The sequence below is a fragment of the Protopterus annectens genome, chromosome 13.part0 (assembly GCF_019279795.1).
Source record: "Protopterus annectens isolate FY-2018-M chromosome 13.part0, PAN1.0, whole genome shotgun sequence".
In the NCBI taxonomy this organism is placed as follows: domain Eukaryota; kingdom Metazoa; phylum Chordata; order Ceratodontiformes; family Protopteridae; genus Protopterus; species Protopterus annectens.
The window spans coordinates 419259359-419276408 of record NC_056747.1 but is presented as its reverse complement, the minus strand read 5'-3'; the positions used below and the strand labels follow the sequence as shown (position 1 = coordinate 419276408).

The window sequence follows — 17050 nt, the reverse complement described above, 5'->3', positions numbered from 1 at the left end:
CCCCCCATCCTAGGTCTGAAGCGTCTGTTGTGATGGTCTGGCTTGCTTGACATCTGCGAAAGGGTAGGCCTGGGTTTGACTGGCATGCCTGAGCCCACCATAGGAACTCCTGTTTTAAGCATGGAATTAGTGGGATTTCTGTTTCTAGACTGTCTGTGTTGGGACCATAAATTCTTTAGGTACCACTGTAGTTTTCTCATATGTAGTCTGGCAAATGGAACCAAGATTATGCATGATGCCATGAAGCCCAAGGCCTGGAGTACTTTTCTTGCTGTTAACTTGTTCAGTTTTGTTAGTGCCAAGAAGTAAAGAGGAAGTTCTTTTGTTTTTCTGTAGTCAGGAATGCCATTTGTTTTCTGTGTCCAATTCAGCCCAAGAATGTCCTTGTTTGGGATGGTATCAGCCTTGACTTTTGTAAATTGACTGTGTATCCCAGTGCTTGTAGCAAGTAAATGACCCTTTGTAAATCTGTTGTCAGCTTGCTTTTGTTGTCCCCTTGTAGCAGGCAGTCGTCCAGGTATGGGTAAATTTGAATTCCTGAAGTCTGCAATGGCGATTACTGATGCCAGGCATTTTGTGAATACTCTGGCAGTAGATAAGCCAAAGGGCAATGCTGAGAATTGATAGTGCTCTGATCCTGCAAGAAATCTGAGGTATCTTCTGCAGATTGGTCGAGATGGGGACGTGCAGGTATGCCTCCTTGAGATCTAGAGTTACCAGCCAAGACTCCTTGCCCAGCATGGGAAGAAGTTGCTGTAGGGTCAGCATTTTGAATTTTGGGACAATGATGTATGTATTTAAGGTGGACAGGTCGAGAATTGGTCTCCAACTTTTTCCTTTCTTGGAACTAGGAATAGTCTGGAATAGAACCCTTTCCTTGCTCTGCTGTTGGCACTCTTTCCACAGCTCTCATGTTTGCTAACTCCATTATCTGGCGTAGAGCCTCTGTTTTTGATTTGGAGGTAGATTTGGCATTCCTTTTTGACTGGTAAAGTGTGGAAGTGAAACCGGTAACCTTGATCTATGGTTTGTAAAATCCACTTGTCTTTTGTTATGTAGTGCCAGTTCTTTGAAAATAAGGTTAACTTTCCGCCTAGAGGAGCTGCTATTTGTTCCCTGGTAGGCGGATTTAGGGTTAAATCACTGTGGTTGTGCTGATGTAGTGGCAGTGGCTGTGTCTGTGCCTCTGTTGTTACCTTGCCACTGTCTTCCTCTGTAGGCACCTCCTCTGGATTGGTTTCTGCCTCTGGAACGTCTATTCCTGCCCCTTTGAAATTTTGTGGAGTCAGGAAAGGACCAATTTTTGGCAGGCCAGTTCCTGCTAAACCTTGGGGTTGAACCTGCAAGAAATCTTTAACAGTTTGAACAGATTTTGCCTTTTCTTCCATTTTCTTCATAACCTGCTGGGCAGGTGTACCAAACAAACTTGTCCTGTCCATAGGAGCATCTAGCAACTTAGCTTTAACATGATCCGGTAAATCTTGTTCCTTTAGCCATGCATGCCTTCTTATCACTGTGCCTGTCATGGCTGATCTAAATGAAGCCTCCAGTGCATCATAGCCACATTTTAAGGAATGGTTGCTAACCTGTTGTATGTTATTTACCATCTCTAATGCATATTTCTTATCAAGAGATTCATCAGTGGTTAGTTTTTTAGTTAACTGATCAAGCATAAACTCTTGGTATTGTATCATGTGAAACTGGCAGTTTAAAGCTCTAGCTGAGAGAGTAGCTGAAGTGTAGACCTTTTACCCCATCTGTCTAATGACCTTGCTTCCCTTTCAGAAGGGATAGGGTTTTAGCTATGGTCGTGACTACTGCCTTGGGACCCTGGGATATAGTTTCTGGGTCTGCAAGTGGAGCCTTGTAAAGGTGGTGATGAGTATCTGGCACCCTGTAAAATCTGTCTGGTTTGGCAGGGGCTGGGGTAAAGAATCTGGAGCGGAGCAAACATCATTGAAAGCATCATCCACCACAGAGAGAACAGGAGGTATAGCTAAGGGCCTGTGCTGTGGGAGGTGCAGAAAGGTCCTAAGTCTTTTTCTCGAGTCTGAAAAATCCTGTTGCTGCCATTGGAACTGTTCTCGCATGGCATGCAAGGTTTCCCCAAAGGAGAATTCTTCTGGTGGGGAAGCAGCTGGAATGGATTCTTCAGCATCAGAATCTTCAAAATTGGAGAAGGGAGCCTCTGGCTGGTCAGTTATGTCTGATTCATCAGCAGAATCATCAGAGGACACTGGCTCGGGGGGCTCTGCCCTAGGTCTTCTCTGGGGGCTGAGAGGCCCTGTCTGGGTGAGATTGAGATCCTCTAATTAAAGAAATTAAATCTTCTGCCAAAGTAAGCATTTGAGAACTAGAAGAGGGCCTGGATGTGGGGGTTTAACAGGCACTGTTTTAGTAGTCTTGGCTGCTTTAGCCCTGGCGAAGGCCTTAATGGACATGGCTGCTGGAGGCCTAGCAGCACCATGTGCTGGGGTAGAGACATCCAAGGGGATGGTGTCTGATAAGTCAACCACCGTAGTGGGTAAAATTTCTGAGGTCGATTCAAGAGTTGTAGCAGGGGCCTCAGTTGTAGGAATAGGCTCGGCTGTACTTTGTTCAGTTTTCGGTTTCGGCGAAACCGAGACACTCATGATTTGCTTGACCATGGTTTCGGCGAAACCGCGGACCGCGAGTGTCGGTCTTTATATTTGCGTTTTGGTAGATTGGGTAGTCGGAGGATCCGGCGGCATAATGTACGCAAAATCAGAACCGAAAAACTGTTCTGCAAACTCCGACCGACGCCTAAGCGTTCGTCGGTTGAAAGAAGCACAGGCGAACAGGCTGCTACGTCGTGGGCTGGGCCTAAACAAGGCAGACAGTAAGAGTGGTAATCTTTATGAGGTATTTGTTTCCCACAGTTTAAACAATTGTTAACTTTTTCTGACATCGGCTGAGGCAAGAAAGAGTCCCCAACGGGGTACTTAGCTTTAGAAGTCTTGAGTAGTATTCGGTAGAAGTAATCTCTGGATCCGACCGACCGGCACTTGCGAACAGCTTCTGCTTCGGGCGCCACGCGGCAAGAAAGACTGAGGAAAATGGCGTCGGCTGATGCCTTTATACCCGAAGACCAACAGAGATGACGTCGGGTGGAGTGCGACATCAGCCGAAGCCGGACCCGGTCTTTGGAATCCGGCCGACTGAAGGGCTGCCTGACGACAGGACAACCCACTTGTTATGACTGCAGATGCATCCATGAAGGACATCCATTTGTCTTTTGTTAAAACATGCCAATTCTTTGAAAATAAGGATAATTTTCCGCCTAAAGGTGCTTCTCTGAGCCTTGGTCGGCGGTGTCAAAGTCAAGTCATTGTGATTGTCCCTGTGGAGCAGTAGAAGTCCCTGCGCCACTTCTCTGATTAGTTGGTTGCCATTGGCGGCCCCTGTAGGAGCCTTGGTATTGCCCTCTACCTCGAGCACGCCTGTTTTTTCCCCTTTGGAACTTGTCAGTGTCTGGAAAGGACCAATTCTTTGAAGGCCAATTCCTGCTGAACCTCGGTGGCTGAACCTGGAGGAAACTTTGACTGTTTGTACTGATTTAGCCTTTTCCTCAATAGATTTCAACACATCCTGTGCATTAGCACCAAACAGCTTCTGTTTTTCCAGAGGTGCATCTAGGAGCTTTACTTTAACATGATCTGGCAATGCCTGTTCTTTCAACCAAGCATGTCTATGATGGGTCCCTGTCATAGCTGCCCTACATGAAGCTTCCAATGCATCATAACCACACTGAAGAAAATGATTGCTAACCTGCTGAGTATTATGAACCAAATCCTGCAAGGCCTTTCTGTCTAAAGGCTCAAGAGAGGCTAACTTTTTCTGCAAATCATCCATCAAGAAATCCTGATACTGAAACATATGAAAAAGACAGTTAAGTGCCCTCATGGCAAGGGTGGTTGAGGTATAAACTTTTTTGCCCCATCTCTCCAAGGACCTAGATTCCCTGTCTGCGGGCAAAGGGTTTTTGGCCGTGGAGGTGGCCACTCCTTTGGGCCCCTGAGAAATAGTTTCTAGATCCACAGAGCGGGCCTTAAAGAGATGCTTATGAGTTTCAGGAACCCTGTAATATCTGTCTGGCTTGACAGGAGCAGGATGGAGAGAATCAGGGGAAGCACTGGAGTCTGAATACACATCATCCAATACATCTAACACTGGTGGAATAGCTAAAGGCCTGTGCTGGGGTAACTTAAGGAAAGTACGTAGCCTTTTCCTGGAGTCAGAGAAACCCTGGCCCTGCCACTGAAAATGCTCTCTCATGGAGTGGAGAATTTCCCCGAAAGAAATATCCTCTGGAGGAGAGGCAGAGGGAATGGATTCATCAGCATCAGAATCCTCGTAGGCCTGGAAGGATTATTCCTGGGAATCTGAATGGTCCGAGTCCCCAGAGGCCTCATCTGAGGAAAGGGTATCTGTCTGCTCAACCCTAGGCCTTTTATCTGCAGGCGGCTGAGAACCTCTGTCTGGGTGTGCCTGAGAGCCTCTGATTAAAGAAATTAGATCTGCAGCTAAAGTCATGATCTGTTTATCAGAAGTGGAACCCTGGGAAAAGGATTTAGGAGGGTGAGCCTTAGCCTGGATGGCAGCCTTAGCACGTGTGTAGGCCTTGATGGACATAGGGACCGGAGGCCTAGCTGCCCCACGTGCGGGAGTAACTTTATCCACCGGTATGGTGTCAGGTAAGTCCTGGGCTTCGGTTTCAGGAGGAAAATCAACAATCGGCACCGGAGTAACCTCCGGGACCGAAGTGAATGGTAAAGCGGTGTCGTTGGTCTGGAGCGGTTGAATTACCACCTCCGAAGAGACCGATGCACTCGCGGTAGGCTTTGGTTGGTGGAAAACGTGGGCCGAGAATGTCGGTCCCGGTCCTTCCGTTTTTTGGAAATGTGTTGTCTGTTCCGACGGCATGATATAGGAGAAATTTTCCCCAAAAAAGTCTTCAGCAAATTCTGCCCGGCGCCTGAGTGCGCTTATTGAAGCAAGCACAGGCAGCACAGGCCAAGACGTCGTGGTCTGGGCCCAGGCAGGGAAGGCAGTAAGAATGGAAGTCCTTATGAGGTATTTGTTTACCACAAGACAAACAATTAACTTTTGCAGTTTTATCTGACATCGGCTGAGGCAAGAAAAGGTTCCCCAACGGGGTACTTAGCTTTTTGATGACTTCGGTAACTGAAAACACAGGAGCTGGCCGACCGGCACTTGCGAACTGCTTCTGCTTCGGGCACTGCACGGCAAGAAAGACTGAAGAAGATGGCTTCGCCAGATGCTTTTATACCCCAGCCGCTCTGACGTCGGGGAAGAGGCGACATCAGCTGACGCCGGACCCAGACTTTGGAATCCGGCCGACCGAGGGGCTGCCTGAGGCAGGACAACCCATATGTCAGGACTGCAGTTGCATTCTTGAAGGACATCCAGGACTGCAACAGTGAATACACTCAAATATCTACATTTATGCTAAGTGTACACAACTGTACTACGTTCTTCGTGTTTCACTGTTGCAGTCATTATATTTGGGTAGATTCCCAAAGCTATTGTTGGGAGGATGGATTTATACAGCATTAGGACCCGCTATAAGGCCCTGCAGGACAGCAGAGGCAAAGCCAGCTCTGGATTTAGAGAAAAAAGGTAAATGGGTAATGCTTGGTGAACTTATGAACTGAGCTTCAGATAGCAGCTTCTAGAAAGTCTCTGGTAGGAACTCCTCTGAGAAAGGCTGTAGAAGTAGATGCAGCCATGGTGGTATGAGATCTGATCCCCTAGGGGATAGTTTTACCATGGTGCATATAGCAGAAACACATACAATGGCTTATCCATTTGGAAAGTCTGCTTTGAAATACCCTTTCCCTCTGTCCCTGCAGCAAATGCCACCAGTAGTTCAAATTTCTTTTGACATTTTGTCCTGTTTAAGTAAAATCTAAGTGGTCTGTGTACATCTAATGAATGTAGAATCCGTTCCCCCTTGTTCTATGGATTGGGAAAGAAAGTTGGCAAATGAATGGTCTCATTAAGAGCCACACTGGATACCACTTTAGGCATGAAGGATGGATTGGTCCTGAGACGCACCCTGTCCGCATGAAAAATAATGAAAGGCTCCACTGACTTTAAGAGCCTGTAATTCGGAAATCCTTCTAGCTGAAGTTACTGTTAAAAGGGAAAGCGGTTTTCCAGGAGAGAAATTTTAAGTCTGCAATAGCAGCTGGCTCGAAAGGAGGGAGAGAGTTTTTTCAATACAAAATTGAGGTCTCAGGCAGGGATTGGAGCTCTCTCCTGGGTGGTCTTAAGTTTTTGGCCCCTCAGATACAGCTTTAGCAGAGGATGAGAGAAGACGGGAAGTTCTGTGTTGCATTGAGCTGAAGTGGCTGAGGCATGGATTTTTATGGAAAAGGACAGGCCCTTGTGAAGCATCTCAGTTAAATATTGTAAAATCTGTGCTTATCCCTTGTGACTGATTCCAGGCACAAAATCTTTTCCATTTGTCAGCATAAGATTTTCTAGTACTAGGCCTTCTTGCCTCCAAAATGACATCCATCACAGGTTTGCTGAGGGATGCCAAGAGTGAATTTAGGTGATTAGCCATGCTACAAGATTCAAAGTTTGGAGCGGAGTGTGCAGAATTTGGTTGTTTTGCTGAGACAGTACGGTGCCTGAGGCAGGTGCCACAGTGGAAAGTGACACTGTGCAGAACTGGGTACCAGTGCTGGCGAGGCCAGTCTGGAGCAATCAAAATCATTTTTGGGTTGTCCTGTTTGACTTTTAGAAGAACTTTGGAGAGCAGAGGCAGAGGGGGAAAGGCATAGACTGATAGGTTTTTCCAGCTGAATGTGAGAGCATCCACTTTCCTGGCTTTTTTGTGACTAGTTCTTGTGCATTTTGTCCAGCTGATAGTTCTGGGGTGAAGCAAAAAGATGCATGTCTTGACTCCCCCATTTGTGTGTCAACATGTTGAAAATCCGTGGTTCCAGTTTCCATTCCTGTGGGCCCATGAGATTTCTGCTTAGTTCATCTGCCAGAGTATTCAGCTTTCCTGGCAGGAACTGAGGTTGTAGATGAATTTGATAGGGCAAGGCAGTGTTCCACAATGCCATGGCTAGTCTGCAAAGGGTGTAGGAGTGTGTACCCCTCTGCTTGTTTATGTACCACATAACTGTGGTGTTGTCTGTCTATCAATTGCCATGGATAAAGGTAGTCCTTGAAGGCTGTCATTGCATTCTGTACAGCTAGCATCTCCTTTTGACTGATATGAAGGTGCATTTGATTTGGGCTCCATTTGTCCTGAATGCACTTCCCTGCAAGATGAGCCCCCCAAGCATAGTTTGATGCATCTGTAGTTAGGGTTTGGGTGGCAGCAGGTGGAGTGAATGGCAGTCCCTTGTTTTGGTGGCAGGTCTCTGCCCACCACAGGAACTCTAGTTGCAGGCAAGGTACGATAGGAATCATTGTTTCCAGGCTGTGACAATGTTGACTCCATAAACTAAGTACCACTGAAGTTTCCTCATATACAGTCTTGCATATGGAATTAGAAGAATGCAGGAGGCCATGAACCCCAAGGCTTGCAGAATCCGTCTTGCAGGTACCAGGGTTTTTGTAGCCACCTGTTTGAAGTCAGTCACCAAATGAATTTGCTTTTTTGGCGCAAGGTAAGCCATCTGGGCAGTTGTATTCAAGCTTGCACCCAGGAATGTAATTTTTTGAGAGGGTACCAGTTGTGATTTTTCATTTATGGCGTACCCTAGACAAGTTAGAACATTTTTTTTTTTTTTTTTTTTTTTTTACAAACGCCAGATGTTTTTGAAGAAAGTCCCAGTTTTCTGCCTGAATCAGACAATCGTCCAGGTATGGGTATATCTGAATATTTCTTTGCCTGCAAAATGCAATTACTGGAGCCAGACACTTTGTGAAGACCCTGGGTGCAGTAGATAATCCAAAGGGCAGTGCAGAGAACTGGTAATGCAAACAGCCTGCTTTGAAGTGGAGGTATCTTCTGCAAGATTCCCTGAATGGGATATGCAGGTAAGCCTCTTAAGTCTAGAGTTACCAACCAAGCATCTTTGCCTAGCATAGGAAGTAACTGTAGAGTTAGCATCTTGAATTTTGGAATGTCCAAAAATGTGTTTAGAGTAGATAAGTCCAGAACTGGACGCAATGATTTATCTTTTCTGGGTACCAGGAAAGGTTTTGAGTAGAAACCTTGTCCCTTTTCCTCTTCTGGGACTGGTTGAATAGCTCCCATGTTCATGAGACACAGCACTTGTTTATGAGCCTCTGCCCATTGATTTGGGGGCAGGTCTGGTCATCCGTTTGGGATTGGCAATGTGTGGAAATAATCTGTATCCCTGGGATATTATAAAGGCCATTTGTCCTGGGTTATAAGTTGCCAGTTTCTTACATGAAGTGCCAGTTTTCCCCCCAAAGGGGCGGCTGAAAGGTAAGTGCTTGGTATGTGTAGAGGGAAGTCACTGAGACTGCTTACTATAGGGAGGTGCCTTGCTGTTTCCAGATTTGGAGGAGGAGGCACCCCATTGTTTTGTTCTTAAAGTCTCTTGTGACAAACCTGGAGCCTTTGGAATGTCTGGGTTTGACTCGAGTGGCTCTCAAAGGAACTGGAAAGAACCAGTTCTTAGTAGGCCAGTGCCTACTAAATCTTGGAGGTTGCACTTATAAAAAAATATTTCACAGTTTGCATAGATTTTAGCTTTAACTTCCCATCTCAAAACTTCTTCAGCCTTATTACCGAAGAGACGGTCCTGTTGTAAAGGAGCATCCAACAATTTTGCTTTAACATGATCAGGCAGAGTTTGCTCTTTGAGCCAAGCATGCCTTAGCACAGAACCAGTTACAGCAGCCCTGCAAGAGGCCTCCACATTGCAAAGTATGTTTTCCAACTTGTTCAGCTGAATGCAATAAATCCTGTAAATCTGTATTTTCCACACGGTAGGAAATTAACATGTTCTGTTTAAGCAGTCCCATGATATGCTGCTGGTATTTAAGCATATGCAATTGACAGTTTAAAGCCCTGATCATACCTCTCAAGTGTACCTCATTACGAGGAATGTACCTCATTTGGGGTCTTAAAAAGTTCATGTTCCTCAAAGTTTCACATTGAAAGCGTCACACATTCAGTGTTAGGAATTTTTTCAAGTGAAAACCATGGTAAATAGAAATGAATCATTAATTCATTAAAAGGTCTTCTTTTTAAGTAAAACCAGCATATTTTAACCATCCTATGACCTTCCTAGTTGAAGTTGTTAGCAAGTCATTAGTATGTATTCCACATTTTGGCCATTTGTTCCACATTATGAGGGCTAGTGTTCCTCATTTTGGAGATGGAAGGTTGAGAGCTATGGCCCTGATTGCCAAGGTTGCAGAAGTGTAAACCTTCTTACCCCATCTATCCAGCGCCCTGGAATCTCTATCAGAAGGGGTATGATTTTAGCAGTAGAGGCCTTAATGTCCTTGGGACGCTGAGAAATGGTTTCAGGATCTGCAATAGGATTTTTGAAAATGAATTTGTGGGAGTCAAGAACCCTGTAGTATCTGTGTGGCTTACAAGGAGCCAGAGACACAGAATCAGGACCCATACTAGATTCTGAAAAAACAATGTCTAGGACAGGAGGTATAGCCAAAGGCCTATGTTGAGGAAGTAAAAGAAAATCCCCAAGTCTCTTGATTCAGAGACATCCTGACTTTCCCCAGTGGAAATGTTCCCGTAAGGTATGCAATGTTTCCCCTAAAGAAAAATCCTCAGGGGGGAGAAGCAGAAGGAATGGAATTTTCTGCATCAGAGTCCTCATAAGTAGGTATAAACAAATCCTGTTCATTAGAAGTCAGAAGAAATAGAATCCTGTTCAGAAGATTAATAATCAATGTCTTGTCTAGGCCTCTTAGAAAGGGGAGTTGGCCACCCCTGATCAGAGTAATTAAATCTTCAGCCATTTTGATAATTTGTTTTTTAGGCAGTGGCCTGCACATGTGGCCCAGGCGTCAGTTTAGACACAGATTTAGATTTTGGCCTTAGTTTTGAAGATGGCGTAGATCTAATATACAAATCTGTAGGCCTGAAAACACCCTCAGAAGCCGGTGCCTGCACAGTGGCTTTGGACCCATCTAAGGTAGAGACATCCACGGGTTCCATAATTAAAGCATCTTGCGGCATACCGGACTTCGAATGGGTCTCAGTAGAGGCCTGTGAATCAGAAGTAGCGGGTATCAGGGGCTGCGAAAGCGCCTCAGTTACCGGCAAACTGGCGACTGGCTTAGAAGAGTTGTCAGTTTTGGGCCTCGACAGCCTGTCTTTCTTTGTGTTTTTTAGGTATTCCGGTAGTCGGATTGCTAACAGACATTTCAGAATAATTAAAGCGTGATCCAAAATATTAAGAAGCAAAATATACAGACGTTTAGTAGTGCGTTGATTAAATTTACCACAAAACCGACAGCAAGATATGTTGTGGTCAGGGCCTAGGCAAGGAATACAGTACAAATGAAAATCCTTAAGGTATTTGCTTCCCACAAGTAATGCAATTAACTTTTAATGACACTGGTAAGGAGGAAGAAAATGTTTCCCCAACAGGGTACTTGGCTTTTTAGAAGACGACTTCAGTTCTGAAACTCGAAAATGAAAATTTCAGGAGTCTGCCAAACAGCACTTGCTAACTGCTTCTGCTTTGGGCACCGTGCAGCAAAAAAGACTGATGTAATGGCGTCGGCTGCATGTTTTATACCCCTGACGACCGGACGTCATGGAAGGGACAGCAACAGATGCAAGACCCAAGACTTTGTTAATCAGGCCAACTGAGGGCAACCTGCCAGCAGATTACCCAAATGTATTGATTGCAACAGTGAAACACGAAGAACATCTACTACATGCTTGAAAAAAGAAAAGTTGCGTAAACTCTTACCATAACCATAGATGCCTTTCTCTTCCTTGTTGCAGTATTTATACTGTGGGATTTCCAGCTGTCGGCTGACGTCGGCTCCTATACAAAAGCTTAAGCTTGGCTGCTGCAGGTGTGTGGGACGTCTCAAGTAGGGCCATAAACCAAGGACTATAAATGTGACATCTGCGTGCACAGACTTCAGAACTTGTAGCCCAGATAAGTATGTATAAGCACAAGAAGCTGAAGAGCAAATGTCCCTGCAGGGCTGAAGTGAATAACCTGTAGGGAAGATACACAGGTGTAGACCAAGCATCCATGAAAAGGAGAAGGGGGTATGAAGGGAGGAAAGTAATACTGCAACATGGAAGAGAAGGACATAGTACAGTTGTGTACACTTACCATAAATGTAGATGAAAGTGTGTATTCATGACGTCATGGAAGAAACGACAGCATCCAACGCAGAAATCCCAAGACTCTGGTATTCAGGCAGACTGAGGGCTACCTGCAGGCAGATAACCCTGATGTGATGACTGCAACAGTGAAACATGAAGAACATCTATGGTTGTGGTAAGATTTTACACAACTATTGTATGTCCTTCTATTCCTATGTTGCCATATTCATACTGTGAGACAGTAACACAGCTTAGGAAGAGTGATGCGTGGGGAAAGGGGTAAAGGATTCTAAGAATCCCTGTAGGATTGCCCTGGCAAATCCTGCTCTGGCCCTGGAGACGTGGTCTAGCTTGCAGTGCTTAGTGAAAGTGTGAACTGTCGATCAGGTAACAGCTTCCATGATGGAGGCTGTGTCCAGCCGTTACAGAAAGGCTTTAGAGGTAGCCATTCCTCTGGTGGAATGAGCTCTAACCCCTAGGGGCAATGGTTTGCCATGGTGAGAGTAGCAGAAGCGAATGGATTTCCTAATCCAAAAGGAAATGGCTTGGTTGGAGACTGCCTTAGTCAGAGCTCTGGGGTGGAAGGAGATGACTTTGTGAAATATTTTGTCTAGGTAGACCCTTCATTGTCTGTGCACATCCAGAGAATGAAGGATCCGCTCTGAGTTATTAGTTCGAGAGGAAGCAAATGTTGGTAGATGAACAGACTAGTGAGAAAGCTCATTCATCACTTTGAGCATGAAGAAAGGGTTAAGTCCGCAAGGTCACCATGTCCCTGTGGAAGTTGGTGCAAGGGGGACAGGCCATGAGGGCCTGCAGTTCAGACACTCTTCTTCCGAAGGAAACAGCCACTAAGAGAATGGTTTTCCATGTGCACATTTGTAGGGAAGCTGTGCTTGCTGGCTCAAAGGACGGCATGGTTAGTTTTTCCAGTACGAAGTTGAGGTTCCAGGGAGAAAGAATGGGTTTTCTTGGTAGTCTGATATGCAAGACCCTCTCAGGAAGAGTTTAACATCCAGTCTGGAGAGCAAAGGTGGCTAAAGACAAGCAGGCTGAAATGGCAGAAAGGTGGACTTTCAGAGATGAATATGATAGTCCTTCCTTAATGAGCTCAATACATAACTAAAGACCAAAGGGGGATCTGCCTGAAAAGGGTCCCTGTCCTTAAGCAAACAATTTGAGAATCTATGCCACTTGGACAAACAGTTTTTTCTGGTAGATGGTTTCCTGGCCTCCCTCAGGACTGAGAGCACGTCTTCTGAGTACAGTTGTCTGAAAGGGATCAGAAGTTGATCACCCAAAGGGTCAGATGGCAGTAAAGGCAGCTGAGTGTGAAATGAGAGATCTTTTTTGTTGAGTGAATAGGTCCACCTTGTGGGGTAACTTGTGGTGAATGCCTTTGGCTAGGGAGTGAAAGGGGAACCAGTGTTGCCTTGGCCAATAGAGAGTCATCAAGATTTTTGGTTGGTCCTTGTTGATCTTCAGTAAGACATGGTGTATTAAGAGGGAAGGGGGGAAAAGCATACCGGAACATTCCCTTCCATGGAAAGCTGAAGGCATTCACTCTCCATGCTAGTAGAGTGTGATCCCTGGAGCAAATCTGTCCGTCTGTTCTGGGGGAGGCAAACAGATCCACTTGGTGTCCCCCACCGGTGGACAATGTCCAAGAAGGTTTTCCTGTGCAACAGCCATTCATGCCGAAGGGTGGATGTTCTGCTGAGCAAGTCTGCTTGTTTGTTTTCCTGAGAGGGGATGTAAGAGGTCTGCAATAAGAGGTTGTGCCTGGTTGCTGGTTTCCCAGATAAAGTTATATGGCGTAACTGGTACGCCTTTGTCCCTACTTGCTTGTTGAAGTACCACATGACAGTTGTGTCTGTCACAATTTGAAGCAGACCTGGTTGTAAGACTGGAAGGAAAGCTTTTAGAGCGAGCAGGACTGCAGTCATTTCTCTGACACTGATGTGCTGGCTTTTGAAGTGCAGGGTCCCAATGCTGTGGTACCATGAAGCCTTTAAACTGCGCCTCCCACCCTAAATCTGATGCATCTGTCTGCATGGTTTGAGTGATGGAGGAGTAGTTGGAGTGGGATGCCCTGGGTCTGGGAAACTTGCTGAATCCACCACTTTAGTTCTGTTTTTAGACAGGGCAGAAGGGGAATAAACTTGTCTAATGCTGGCTTTGAGACCGTACTTAAAGTACCATTGGAATTTTCTCATGTGTATCCTGGCGAATGGGAGCATGGGAATGGTTGCTGCCACAAGACCTACGACTTGCAGAAATTGTCTTCCAAAGAGATGTAATTTCGCAAGTACACCTTGAAAATGGATGGAGAGTGTGTGCACTTTGTCCAGTGGGAGAAAGGATCTCAAGTCTGCTCTTATCCTGCAGCCTAGGAAAACTCTGTCCTGTTGAGGAAGAAGTGAGGACTTCTGGGGGTTGACAGTGTAGCCAAAGTTGTGGAGGACAGTCATTGTGAATGTGAGATGGTTTTGCAGGGTAGATTCTGATTCTTCCAGAATAAGAATGCCATCCAGGTAAGGGTAGATTTGGAGTCCCTCGGTTCTGCAATAGGCAATGGCTGGGGCCAGGCACTTTGAAAATACTCTGGGAGCAGTAGACAAGCCAAAGGGTAAGGCTGTAAACTGAAAGTGTGAAGAATGTCCAGTGAAGCGCAGAAACCTCTTGTGGGAGGGTCTGTTAGGGATGTGCAGATCCAGAGTGACCATGAAGGCCTTGGTGGAATGAGGGGTAGCAAGGTTTATAGGGACAGCACCCTGAAGGACTCTACCTTTAGAAACAGGTTTAGCTAGAATAAGTCCAGGATTACCTCCAAGGGCAATCCTGTTTGGGCACTAGGAAATGGCAAGAATAGAAGCCTTTTCCTGCCTGTCCTGAAGGAACTGGTTCTATAGTTCCTAGAGTCATGAGTTTTTTCAGTATGAGGGGGAATAAATATAGCTGGTTTCTAGGAGGGAAGGTAATTCTTTTTGGCCTTGGATCTTCCAAGACAAAAAATATCCTTTTTGGATGATGGAGAGCACCCAGGTATCGGAGGTAACCATTTCCAGAAGGGGAGGCATTGAGTAAGGCAGACGGACAGAGGGAACTGATTCAGGCAGTCACGCTGAGGTGGTGCTTGGCAGGTCCTTGGGAATTAGGGGGCAAGGATTAAGGAAATTTCCTGGACGCTTTACGAGATCTAGAGGAGGAAGGACGAGATGCAGACGATTCTTACAAAAGTCTTAGCAGGGTAGTTCCTGTATCTAGGAAAGAGGGACACCACCGACTGCTTGAGGTCTTGTTCTTTACTTTTCTCTCGTAGATTTCTGAAAAGTTCTGCTGAATTCTTACCAAATAAGAGATTGTGGTCTAGAGGAGCATCCACTATCTTGGACTTAAAGTCCTCCGGAAGAGGTTGGAGGTGTAGCCAGGAATACCTATGCAAGACAGATGCAGACAACCAGGCAGATGTTTCTGCTGCATCATAGCTGCACTTAATCGAGTGTCTGGCTACTTGAGTAGCTAAAGACAGTTTAGATGCAATGTCTTTTTATGGGACAGTCAAGGTGTAGAAGCTAGCAAGGTGGAGGCCTGGGACACAAGGTCAAAAGCACATTTTACCATGCATGTTTGGTAACTAATAGCCCTAAAGGCTAATGTGGAGGCGGTATACACTTCATCCATTCTGTCCATGGTCTTGATTGGCAAAAGGGAAGTAGAGGGTAATTACCTAGATTGTCAGGAGACAGCTATAACTGCAGGGTCAGCCATGGGAGGTTTCAACAGAAACTTCTGTTAATCTGGATCTTTATAAAATCTATCAGACCTTTTAGGGGCAGGTGGTTAAGAATCTGGGTTCTTGGAGGCTACATTAAAGGTGTCCAGAAAGGATGGTAGAACTTGGGGAATAGCTAAGGGGGATTCTAGCTGTAGAAGCTCAAAATATCTTTTCTGGGTATCTGACATCAAGATAGACAGTATCCCACTTGAAGTACTCTCTTCATTTTTGTGATAAGTTTCCCCAAAGGAAATGTTCTCTGGAGGGGAATCACCCTCAGGCTTCGTCTGGGGAGTAATCGCCCACAATTTGAGAGAGAGAGATTCCTCAGAAAAGGAGTCATATTGTTCAGTTTCTTCATCTCCCTGCTGAGCAGTGATTAAAGGGAGGGAAGAAGCAGAGGCTGGCCTAAGGCTCAACAAAGGAATGTCTGTAGGAGCAGGGCCTGTAAGCCTAAGGGCCATAAAGACCTGCAGTAAGGAACTGAACGTCTGAATCTGGAGTAGCTTAAGGCACAGGGGCTCAAGTGTTTGGTTTGTTGTTTTTCCTTCGTTGGTGTTGGTTTAGGAGTTGGCCTTGTAAGAAGGGTCTGGGCTGGAGCAGAAGGGGTCTCTGTCTGCCGACCAAGTACTGGTTCCGGCTCAACGTTGGTTGAGGCCAGCGTCTGGGTAGACTAGACGTTGGTTGAGGCCAGCGTCTGGGTAGACTCCACTGACGTGCTCTCCGTAGCTGCAGTAATGGCCTCTACGAGGATCCAAAGTTAACGGAAGAATCAGCTGTCCCTCGGCCCCTAAATTGGTAGTCGGCAGGATGTCCAATAGCAGACCTGCAAACAGAGTAGGCCTAGAAACCTTGGCCTTCCTTCCTCAGTTCGGTTTGGGTGGGAGACCTGGGATCCATTCTGCAAGGCAATTCAATCTCTGATTCTCAAGATACAAATTTAAAGCTGCCAAACTGCTGCGTAAGGTCTTTGGTATGCATGACTGAAACGGAGAAGGTCTTATGGTTGTGCTCCACACCTAGGCAAAACACCCACTTGTGTGAATCCTTATGCAGTACCTGACTCCCACAATTACATTTGCTCTTTTTCTCAGACATCGGCTAAATAGCTGAATAAAACCTACAGCAACCAAGCTCAAGTAATAAGAAAAATGAAAACCCTAACGGGGTACTTAACTTATTTGGAGCAGAACAGTCTAAGCATACGTCTGCAGCTGAAAAGTTCTGAGGTCTGTGCATGCAGACGTCAATTTTGTAATAACTGGTTTATGGCCGTGTGCGTGACGTTCCATGCACCTGCAGCAGCCAGGATTAAGCTTTTGTATAGCAGCCGAAAAGCAACTCATTCCCAGTGATCACTTCCCCAATGTTCCCTCTCCTAAAAAATGGAATCAGGATAATTCTTTAAAGAATGCTGTAAAGACCAAGTATCAGTACTGCTTATACTTAATACTAAAGCACTGTTGCCTCAAATCAGTTATACAGAGACTGAATGTGAGAACGCAAACCAAACTTTCTTGGCAACATCCATTTTTTGTTTTAAAAAAAATGCAAACCAAACTAACCCCTTTACATGGCAGAAAATGACTATGAAGAAACAAAAAACCTGCAAAGATTTGCATATTGCTTGTGGTATATACTGCATCTTTCTCTGAAATTTAATTGTATAATTATGTAGCCAATACGCCTGAGAAAAGAAATGAACATATGAAATACTGAGACTACTGTCTCTTAATTCTAACATTCTAGCCAGCTTACTGCAGTAGAGTGACAGCCCTGGCTATTATACGAAACCAAAGAATGGAAGTCTGTTGGGAAAAGGCAATCAATGACCAATGTCAGCTCATCTATCCTGTTAAAAGTGGAAATGGTCTGATACATAGCATTTAATGGTGCTAAAACATGTGGGTGCACAAGGGCAGAAATATGCTACTGGTTCTACTAAGCAACACTGTGCACATGCACCTACA

At 45.5% G+C, this 17050-nt stretch overlaps 1 protein-coding gene across 1 annotated transcript in view; it reads right to left on the bottom strand.

The window, feature by feature from the left end:
• Positions 1-17050, bottom strand: part of BAZ1B (bromodomain adjacent to zinc finger domain 1B) — a 2173382-nt gene that overhangs the window by 1669291 nt on the left and 487041 nt on the right. The gene's annotated exons all lie outside the window — the stretch shown is intronic.